General features: G+C 44.5%; 1 non-coding gene across 1 annotated transcript; it reads left to right on the forward strand.

Moving 5' to 3' along the window:
- Positions 1-6,559: 6,559 nt before the first annotated feature.
- TRNAC-GCA lies at positions 6,560-6,631 on the forward strand. Its single transcript has one exon. It is a non-coding gene; the product is annotated as a tRNA-Cys (tRNA).
- Positions 6,632-10,931: the final 4,300 nt, after the last annotated feature.

The raw sequence follows: 10,931 nt of genomic DNA on the forward strand, positions 1-10,931 counted from the left end.
AAGGCCTCTGGAACTCCCCAACTTGGGGTAACTAAGGCCTCTGGAACTCCCCAACTTGGGGTAACTAAGGCCTCTGGAACTCCCCAACTTGGGGTAACTAAGGCCTCTGGAACACTCCAGCTTAGGGTAACTGTGGTGCCTACTCTCCGCTTCCCTTTCTGGGCTCACAGCACTTAAGACAGTTATTGAAGTGACACCTGGCTACAATGGATGTTCATTTGTGCATCCTCCACTCATCTCTGCTCCTCAAGGGCAGAAACCAGGTCGACTGGATGAACAATAACCTTAAATGCATGGCCAAAGGGGCTTACAGACTGACCCAAGAAGCCCGTCTCAACAGGACAGACCCGCTATGACGAAGACCTGTACCAAGCCCACTACAGAGTCTCTCATGAAATGCTCAGAGATGTGCCCCTGCCCATGGGAGGGAGATCCAAATCCAGACTCCACTCTCCCTGAGATGGCACAGGAAACAAATGCCACCTCCTGACCCAGCTCACAGGGCCCTCCATGGCCTGACCCCACCCCACCTCCCTCACCTCCAAGTGGAATCGCTGTCCTGCTCTGCCCCCTCTGCTGGCCTTGTTCTTGCTTCATCCTGCTAAGCCACTCCAAGTGGGTCATTCTATCCAAGGCCTGAGATCCTTTGCGTCCAGAATTTTAGTTATTTTTATCTACTTATTTTTTGAAACAGGATCTGATTCTGTCACCTAGAATGGAGTGCAGTGGCACGATCATAGCTCACTGCAGCCTCAACTCCCCAGGCTCAACTGATCCTCCAGCCTCAGCCTCCAGAGTAGCTGAGACTATAGGTGCGTGACGCCATGCCTGGATAATTTTTAAAAAAATCTTTTGTACAGATGAGGTTTTGCCATGTTACCCAAGCTGGTCTCGAACTCCCGTGCTCAAGTGATCTGCCCACCTCAGCCTCCCACAGTGCTGGGATTGCAGGTGTGAGCCCCCACAGGCATCCAGATTTTTATTCACTGGCTTCTTATCATTCAGATTTCCATTCCAATCATTGTTTCCTGACCATCCCTCCTGTCTTCCATCAGAATACCCTGCTTTATTTTCCTGTAGTGTTTTTAATATCTGTGATGATTTCATTCATTCATTATTTTGCTTGTCTGTCACCCTGCACCTCTGGGAATGTAGCCCCATGGGGGCAGGGCCTTGTTACTTTGCCTCATTCACTGCTGAGTCCTCAGTGTGTAGACTAGATCTTGGAACATAGTGTATTTATTTGTTGAATGACTAAATGAGTCACTTAGTCCCCCTGAATCTGTTTCTTCAGCTATAAAATGGGGCCAGTCTTAATTACTTCCTAGGATATAACAATTGCACCTGCCTCAGAGAGCTATGAGGATTCTGTGGGATAGTGTATGTAAGCCTCAACATAAACACTCAGCACACGTGAGCCACTATTCCTAGCTCAGATTCACCCATCCTCACATGGAGAGGGCAGGACTGGGAATGAGGTGGTAACGCTGTCAGATCCCAGTGATCAACTCTCTGTTCCTCCAGTTATCCAACCGTTACTAGAAAAGATGGAAGAAGTGCAGTATTGTGGGAAAAGCCGTGGACTTGGACAGAGAGGCCTTGTAATTGAATTCCTTGGAAATGTTCTGAGGCTGCGTCCTCCTGTGCAAAATGGAAATATTCCTATACAGTAAAAGCATAAGTGAGGCCAGGCATGGTGGCTCATACTTGTAATCCTAGCACTTTAGGATACTGAGGCACGAGGACTGCTTGAGCCCAGGAGTTCAAGACCAGCCTGGTCAACAGAGCGAGACATTGTCTCTACCAAAAAAAAATTGTCTCAACAAAAAAAAAAAAAAAAAAAAAAAAATTAATCCTAGCTACTTGGGAGGCTGAGATGGGAGGATCGCTTAAAGGCAGGAGTTTGAGGTTACAGTGAGCCATGATTGTGCCACTGCAATCCTGAACAACAGAGCAAGCCTTGGTTCAAAAAGAAAAAAAACTTGATTGAGTACATTGTGTGTAAATTATAAAGCACTTATTTCCCAAGTTAGCATTCCTTGGATTCTTTTTTGTCTTAATTAAGCAATTATGTATTAATTATGTCAAAAGGAAATGATATTGCTTCTAATTACTAGAGGAGATATGCTTAAATTTGTAATATATATGGGTTTTTCTGATTTTCAAAGTGATACATTTTATTGCAGAAAATGTGAATATAGAGGAATATAAAGAAAAAGTTCTAATCACCCATAACCCCCGTATCCACGTTTTAGTCCTCACATGTGTTCCCTGGAGCAAACAGTGCAAGTGAAGGGCATCCTCATGGAACTGAGATGCGCTTGGTGGATGATCCAGGAAACTGACAGGTAAGTGGCTTCCTGGAAGGCCATGGAAAGGACCTGCGCCTGTTCCATGCGTTGATGCTTGTTTGACTGAGTCCTGGGAGTGGCTTGGATGGGAAGGAGGGCACAAGAAAGGGCTGTGGACCTATATACGACATTTAACTATAGATTAAGAGCTTCCAGTTTGAATTGAGGTGCTTCTGGGGGCCCTTAAACTTAAAAAATAATTTCAGCTGGTCGCAGTGGCTCACGCAGTGGCCCAGCACTTTGGGAGACCAAGACAGGTGGATCACGAGGTCAGGTGATTGAGACCATCTCCTGGCCGACATAGACAAACCCCATCTCTACTAAAAATAAAATTTAAAAACATTAGCTGGGCATGGTGGCACACGCCTGTAATCCCAGCTACTCAGGAGGCTGAGGCAGGAGAATAGCTTGAACCCAGGAGGAGGAGATTGCAGTGAGCTGAGATTGCACCACTGCACTCCAGCCTGGCAGCAGAGTGAGGATCTGTCTCAAATAATAATAACAATAATAATTTTGTAGTGGTTGAGGAAAATAGAACAATTACTGAAAATACCAAAAAGTATAAAGAAGAAGTAGTCACTAACAATCTCACCATAGAACTCTTATTAGTTCAAAATATTTCCATTTAGCTTTTTGTTTGGTTGACTCTATTTATTTTTACCTTTGAGATAATTCCCCCTCACATTTAACATCGTGATTCCCAACCATGGCTGCACAAAGGAATCCCCTGACAGTGCAAACTGTCAGTATCTGTTATCACCCTAGATATTCTGATTCAACTGATCTGCCCCCTCCTGCCTGCATTAGTAGTTTTACAATCTCCCTAGGCAATTCTTAGGTAGAGTCAGAATTGAGAATCACTGACTTACCATGTAATTCACATTTTCTTGTGAATTATATCAAACATTTTAAATAGCTGCATAGTTTTCTATCATGCAGATATGCCATAGTTTCTTAATTACCTCTCTAATATTAGGCATTTCATTTTTTTTCTTTTCTTTCTTTTTTTTTTTTTTTTTAAGACAGGGTTTCTCTCTGTGGCCCAGGCTAGAGTGCTGTGGTGCGATCTTGGCTCACTGCAACCTCTGCCTGCCGGGTTCAAGCGATTCTCTTGCCTCAGCCTCCTGAGTAGCTGGGATTACAGGCACACACCACCACAGGCCAGCTAATTTTTGTATTTTTAGTAGAGACAGGGATTCAACATATTGGTCAGGCTGGTCTCAAATTCCCGACCTTAGGTGATCTACCCCCCTCAGCCTCCCAAAGTGCTGGGATTACAGGTGTGAGCCACTGCACCCTGCTATCTATTTGCTTTAATTTTTAAATAACACTTAAGAGCACTTAAATATCTTCGAGCCAACATTGTTCATATTTCAGGCTTTTTCTGGGCTGGGTTCATAAACGTAAAATTACTGCTAGGTCAAAGGGAATTGTTTTAACTTATCTCTTAATTTATACTGCCTTTCCTCTTGAGAAAGACTGTACCAAGGCCAGGTGCGGTGGCTCAGGCCTGTCATCCCAGGACTTTGGGAGGCTGAGATGGGTGGATTGCTTGAGGTCAGGAGTTGGAGGTGCCTGGCCAACATGGTGAAATCCTTTCTCTACTAAAATACAAAAAAATCGCCAGATGTGGTGGCAAGCAGCTGTATTCCTAGCTACTTTGGGAGGCTGAGGCTGAGGATCTCGGCTCACTGCAACTCAGATGGTGGAGGTTGCAGTGAGCCAAGATTTCTGCACTCCAGCGTGGGTAACAGAGCAAGACTCCATCTCAAAAAAAAAAAAATAAAAATAAAAAATTGTACCAGTTTGCAGGCCTAAAGTAGTACTGGTCTTACCATACCCCTGCCAGTAGGAGGATTCTATTTTAATTTTTGTCCATTTCAATACAGGAAAAATGTTAAATGGCTTTGTTTTCATTTGCACATCTTTGGTTTTACTAAGATTTATTTTGACTTACTGAGATTATATTTGTCCTTGTCTACCAACTATTTCCTTTTGTGAATTGTCTTTTGATGGCCTTTGCTAATATATGTGGGAAGGACATTAATTTGTAATATTTTGACTGTCATACATGATATAAATATTTTCCCAACTTGGTGTTAACCTTTTGGTTTTGTGTTAGAGATAGAATGCTTGTTCCTAGGTACTGCAAGGAAAAATTTGCATTCAGACAAAAAGTTTCTCAGCAAGGCAATTTTACTTTCTGCAGGAAGGGTGCTGTCTGTCAGCAATCTTGCCACAAAAGCACAATGAACAAAAGAAAGGCAGGCATATTTATTCTTTTTTTTTTTTTTTTTCCTGAGACAAAGTTTTGCTCTTCTTGCCCAGGCTGGAGTGCAGTGGTGAAATCTTGGCTTACTGCAGCCTCTGCCTTGTGGGTTCAAGTGATTCTCCTGCCTCAGCCTCCTGAGTAGTTGGGATTACAGGCATGCACCACCACACCCAAATAATTTTTTGGATTTTTAGTAAAGATGAGGTTTCACTATGCTGGTCAGGCTGGTCTCGAATTCCTGACCTCGAGTGATCTGCCCACCTCAGCCGACATATTTATTCTTTATGAATTGGGTCTACTGCTGTGTCTGATCTCTGTTGGTTGGAGCTGGACTTCATAACCTAATCTAAACTTGATTGGCTAACAACTTAAAACTTTTCTAAATAGATAAAGGCAATGAAGAATAAAGGAAAAGAGGAAGTTTAAATAAGGAAGGGAGAGGAAATTGCTTTCGAAAGGACTTAGAAAAGTAATAACATAAATATCTTGGTTAAAGTACAAGGACATAGAATGTACTTGTTCTTTTATATCTAACAGTTACATAGGATAGGGCTTAACAAAGACTCACTAGTAAAAAGCAAGAAGGCCTTGAAGAAACTTAGTCTTTAAAAGAGACTATTATTTTTAACTATTGTTATTATTCTTTAACAAGAAGGAAAACTTTGAAGAGGAACTTTTTACTTTCTACATTTTGTTTACATACCTGAACGTAACCTTTAACGCGTGTGTAGCCGAGTCTATTGGTATTTTCTGCTGGGATTTGTTCCAGTGTGTATTAGAAAGTCCAGAAATCAGTTAGATGTAATTTATACTTTCTTATGCTTTTATTTATGTTTGATATTTTATGTGTGATAATTTAATCCACTTGGACTTCATTTTGGTCTATAACATGAAGTTTAGTTGCCACTTAATTATTTTTCCAAAATGGCCAACTAGGTCTCCCAGTGAAACGTCTGTAAATAACTCTTCCTTTCCCCTATGAATCTGTGATGTGTGGGTTGAGTGTTCGGACTTTGGCGCCAGACCGCTGGACTCTGCATTTCCACTTACCAAGCATTTGACGTTGGGCAGCTTATTTAACGTCTCCGTGCCTCAGCTTTCTCATCTGTAAAGTTGGGACCGCAATCACAGCGCCTGCCTTATGGAGTCGTCGTGAACATCGCTGCTCTGTAAACGTGAGCTTCTCTTTCATTCAGTTCGTGCGTACACTGTGGGGTGCGCCCAGGTCCGCGTTCCAGGTGTTTGGTCCCCGCGCCGAGCGCATGCTTGTGTCCTGGCAGACGCTGATGTTTAGTGGGGCAGGCTGTCTCCTGCTGCTGTCGCTATTTGGTTCTCTTGGCCCCCGTCGCCTATTTTATTTTAGGAAATAAATGGTCTACCTCTTTTTCACTGCCCCAGGCCCTCTGTTTTCATCGCAGATAAGCAGTTAGTTGAAAAAGACAATGTACCATCATCAGATGAAGGCCTAGGAAGGTCTTCGTGGTTTGCGGAGAGAATGGGTGTGGGGGAGGGCCCTGAGTGACGTCAGAAGATCGTGGGAAGAGGACAGAGATGGAGAATAAAGATGAGGAAAGCAAAGAGGGAAAGCGCCCGAAAGGGACGGATAAAGAAAAGGTTCGAGGTGAGGATGGCCGACGGAGTAAACGCGGTGGGCTGGGGCTGGCGCCCCCAGAGCTCGGCGGGGCTCCGGGTGGCCTGTGCTTTCTTGTCTTGGTAATGAGAGATTCCTGAACTTCTGCTGTGGGCAAAGACAGTGACCGAGGCAATCGATCCCCCAAAGTCGGGGAAGAAAGTGTGTAGGAGTGTGATGGGAAGAGCGCAAAGGCCGGAACTGGGCGCCGGTGGAAAGCACCGCCCAAAGCGCGGACGCTGCAGCGCTGTACCCAGCCTGCGTGTGGTGACTACAAAGGTGTGAATCCGCTTCCTTCCAACGGGAGGGGGTATAGCTCAGGGGTAGAGCATTTGACTGCAGATCAAGAGGTCCCCGGTTCAAATCCGGGTGCCCCCTGTGCCGTGACTTTTAGAGGTAACCCTGCAGACCTTCTGGAGCTGTAATATGGGATCTCCTCTACCCTCACACTCCCAGAGAGTGGTTGGTGGAGTTTCCCATCCTACATTTCTTGTGACCCACACGGGGGCCAGCCTACCTCGTATCTCACGCACCTGCACCCCTGGAGCCACAATCAGGTTCCCAGCCACCCGTATTGTTCAAGCAAGGATGATTTGGAGAGGACACTGGGATGCTAAATTATATGCTTTTTGGAAATTTTTATTTTTTGACTAACAAATTTGTTTTAGTATTTTTAGTGTTTTGGTAGACAAAATACTGAATAGCTATTCTATTCACTAGCAATTTTCAAAAACACTTGTAGAAAGTGCATAGTACCATAACGAAATATTTTATTATACTAAATCAGCTCTGTCACAAAATAGTTTGTTTTCATATATATGACGTAAAAGAAAAAAAAAAAACCCTCACGCTTTATCTGAATCGGTAGACTATCCCAGCCTGTCTGGATGGATTTGTGACTTGTGTGTACACCACATCTGGTTCCAACTACATCCTGCTGAATTTTCTTAGCATTTACTAAAGACTTCCTTGTCAAGTATATTGTTTTTATCACAGTGCTGTGCTCCCTAAATTGCACCCTTGTATTGTTGCTGCACAGAGTTCTACCTTCAATACTGCACTTTTAAACCGAGTACACCAGCATTCACAATAATGGCAATGGTTTCACCTTTTATAAAATGAACTTCCGGCCGGGCACGGGTCTCACGCCTGTAATCCCAGCACTTTGGGAGGCTGTTAGTGGATCATCTGAGGTTGGGAGTTCGAGACCAGCCTGACCAATATGGCGAAACCCCATCTCTACTAAAAATACCAAATTAGCCAGGTGTGGTGGTGCATGCCAGTAATCCGAGCTACTCAGGAGGCTGAGGCAGGAGAATTGCTTGAATCCAGGAGGCAGAGGTTGCAGTGAGCCTCACCATTGCACTCTGGCCTGGGAAACAGGAGTGAAACTCCGTCTCAAAAAAAATAAGAAGAAAAGAAAAAAGAATGAACTTCCAAAAGCTTTAGTTCCATTAATTAGATGCTGGGACTACAGACCTGAAAGGGGATTGTCCTTAATAACAGACTTATGTTCACCTTTTTAATGATGGCCTTGTAGTTCTTCAACTTCATGAATCACCAGCTTACCGACTCATTATTTTGCAGGATGTTTTCCTCAGAAAGCTTTGTCTCCACTGGCTGGTGGTGAGGGTGCACAGGAAAGAGAAGAAAGTCAAAGGAGGGTATCCATGCTCCTCCTGAGGTGTGAGATTGAGATTCTGGAGCAGAAATCAAAACTTTGGAGTCACGGTCTTTTTTTTTTTTTTTTTTTCAGACAGGGTCTTGCTCTGTTGCCTAGGCAGGAGTGTCACAGCATGATCATGGCGCGCTACAGCCTCGACCACCTGGACTCAAGCAGTCCTCCCACCTCAGTCTCCAGAGGACCTGAGACTACAGGTGATTTCTTTTTATTTTTCAAGGATTTTTTTTTTAATTTTATTTTAGGTTTGGGTGTAACATGTGAAGGTTTGTTACATACATAAACACACTTCACAGGGGTTTGTTGTACATATTACTACATCACCCACGTATTAAGCTCAATACCCAATAGTGATCTTTTCTGCTCCTCTCCCTCCTCCCACCCTCTCCGCCTCAGGTAGACCCCAGTGTCTGTTGTTGTTTCTTCTTTTTATCATTGAGCCGCTACTTATAAGTGAGAACATGCAGTATTTGGTTTAATGATCCTGCCTTAGCTTGCTAAGGATGATGGCCTCCAGCTCCATCCATGTGCGGGCAAAAGACATATCATTCTTTTTATGGCTGCATAATATTCCATGGTGTGTACATACCACATTTTCTTTATCCACTCTATCGCTGATGGGCATTTGGGTTGTTTCCACGTCTTTGCTATTGTGAGCAGTGCTACAATAATCATTTGTGCGCATGTGTCTTTCTGGTAGAATGCTTTACTCTCAATAATGGGATCAAGCAGTAGTTCTGCTTTTGGCTCTTTGCGGAATCACCTTACTTCATTCCACAATGCTTGAACTAATTTCACTCCCACTAACAGTGTATAAGGGTTCCTTTTCTCTGCAACCTTGCCAGCATGTGTTATTCTTTGACTTTTTTATAATAACCATTCTGATTGGTGTGAGATGGTGTTTCATTGCGGTTTTGATTCTGACAGTTAACACTGATTTGGGGCAAGTTGCTTCAATTCCATATGTCATTATCATTGGTGATGATGGTGGTAGTGGTGATAGTACTACCATAAATAATTTTTAAAATTATATATATGAAGTTCTTACAATTTATTTAGAACATTGTAAGTGTTCAAAAACATTAGGCATTATAGTAAATGTAGTGTCTTGGGTGTGGCTACACAGGTGAAATATGCTAAGGAGGCGTGTCCCTTAGGCAAGCAGGCATAGCTGAGGGGTAGATCATTTGGCTGCAGACCAAGTGGTCCCTGGTTCAAATCTGGGTGCCCTCTATTCCCATGTTTCCTTCCCTTTTTCCTATCGGGTTTTTTGGTAATGTTCCCCTTCCCATTAATGTCACTACAAATTTCAGCTGGAAAGCTTACCCCTATGACACCATTAAAGGAACCTGGAGACTATAAAATTAAATTAGGTAGAAAAAAAAACAAGATGCATATGCTATGCTATCATTTGTGTTTATAAAAAAGGCGGGAGAAAATATGTACTAGTCACACATACAAATGATCTATGGAATAATATGTAAGAAACACCAAACATGGGCTTCCCCCTGGTGAGTGGAGTTTTGGTAGATAAACAAGAGGGAGAATTTTCACTGCTTACTTTTTCATTCCTATAGAATATTGTATTGTGTGAATTCTGTGAATTCAGCATTTGTTTTTAAAATATACATTTTTTATTTGTTTTTATTTTTTTTATTTTTTATTTTTAAGAGATGCGGCTTCCACTCTGTTGCCCAGGTTGGAGTGCAATGGTGCTGATGGTGGCAGGAGGCAGGCAGGTTTCTAGACAGGAAGGGATGGGTCCCAGATGAAACCCCACCTTCAAGCCAAGATGGACTGAAGCCTGGGGGCCAGGCTGCCAGTTCCCAGTGAAGTCTGCTACCCGGAGTGAAAAAAATCTCCTTGATGCCTTTTGGCCAGTCAAGTGGTGCTTTTTCCAAGCCCACCCATGGACCAATCAGCACGCCCTTCTTCCATTCGGAGCCCATAAAAATCCCTGGACTCAGCCAGACTCTCACACTCTGGGATTACTTGCCTGTGGACAGGAGCTACCTACTTTGGGTTTCCTCTCTGCTGAGAGCTGTTTAGTTGCCCAATAAATCTTACCTCTTTCTTGCTCACCCTCCAGTTGTCCAAGTAGCCTTATTCTTCCTGGACACAGGACAAGAACTTGGGACCCACCACATAGTGGGAGCAAAAGGAGCTGTAACACTTTCCTGGCCAGCTCACCAAGCTGTGGGCAGTGATACACTTCCGGACTGTGGGAGTGAAGAGTGGCAGCCCTTCTGAGGCCCAGACCTTGGGATTCCCTAAGCCAGAGCTGTAACACTATAGCCCTCCCACCCTCTGTCAGCAGTGACGGGAGGCAGAGCCAGGCCAGCACAGGAACCGCAGGCCAGAGCTGGGCAATGGGACCAAAAGAGCTATGACACAAACAGGCTGAAATGCTCCCCCAAAACACCCCCACTCCACTTGCCACGCTGCAGGTGATGAGAAGGAGAGAAGAGCTTCGGGCCTCCCCAAGCCAGGACTGTGACATACCGTAACACCCTTTGGGGCTCTATGGTTCCTGGCATCTCGAAGCTGCTTGTAGTACCTCTGGTCCAGCTACAGCCTCACACAGAGCCAGCACCTGTGCTAGTGCAAGGCAGGGGATCTGGGCTGGTAGCATGAGCTGAGTGGGTGGAATGAGCTCAGTGGGCACGAGCAAAACTCAAGCAGAGGTGCTGCTGGCCCCAGAAGTTTCTGACTGGTGAAGCAATTCCAAAGTCAACACTGAAAGATCCTGTGACAGTGTGATGAGGGCTCACTGCGAAAGATCCAGTGACAGTACCATCAGGGCTCACTTTGAAGGGTCCTGTGACAGACGGCATGATCGGGGCTCACCGCGAAGGATCCTGCGACAGTGGGATCGGGGCTCACTGCAAAGGATCCTGTGATAGTGCGATTGGGACTCACCGGGAAGGATCCTGTGACAGCGCAATCGGGGCTCACCGCGAAGGATCCTGTGACGGCGCGATCGGGACTCACCGCGAA

The sequence above is a fragment of the Sapajus apella genome, unplaced genomic scaffold (genome assembly GCF_009761245.1).
Source record: "Sapajus apella isolate SASKATOON/1434 unplaced genomic scaffold, GSC_monkey_1.0 scaffold56, whole genome shotgun sequence".
Taxonomy (NCBI): domain Eukaryota; kingdom Metazoa; phylum Chordata; class Mammalia; order Primates; family Cebidae; genus Sapajus; species Sapajus apella.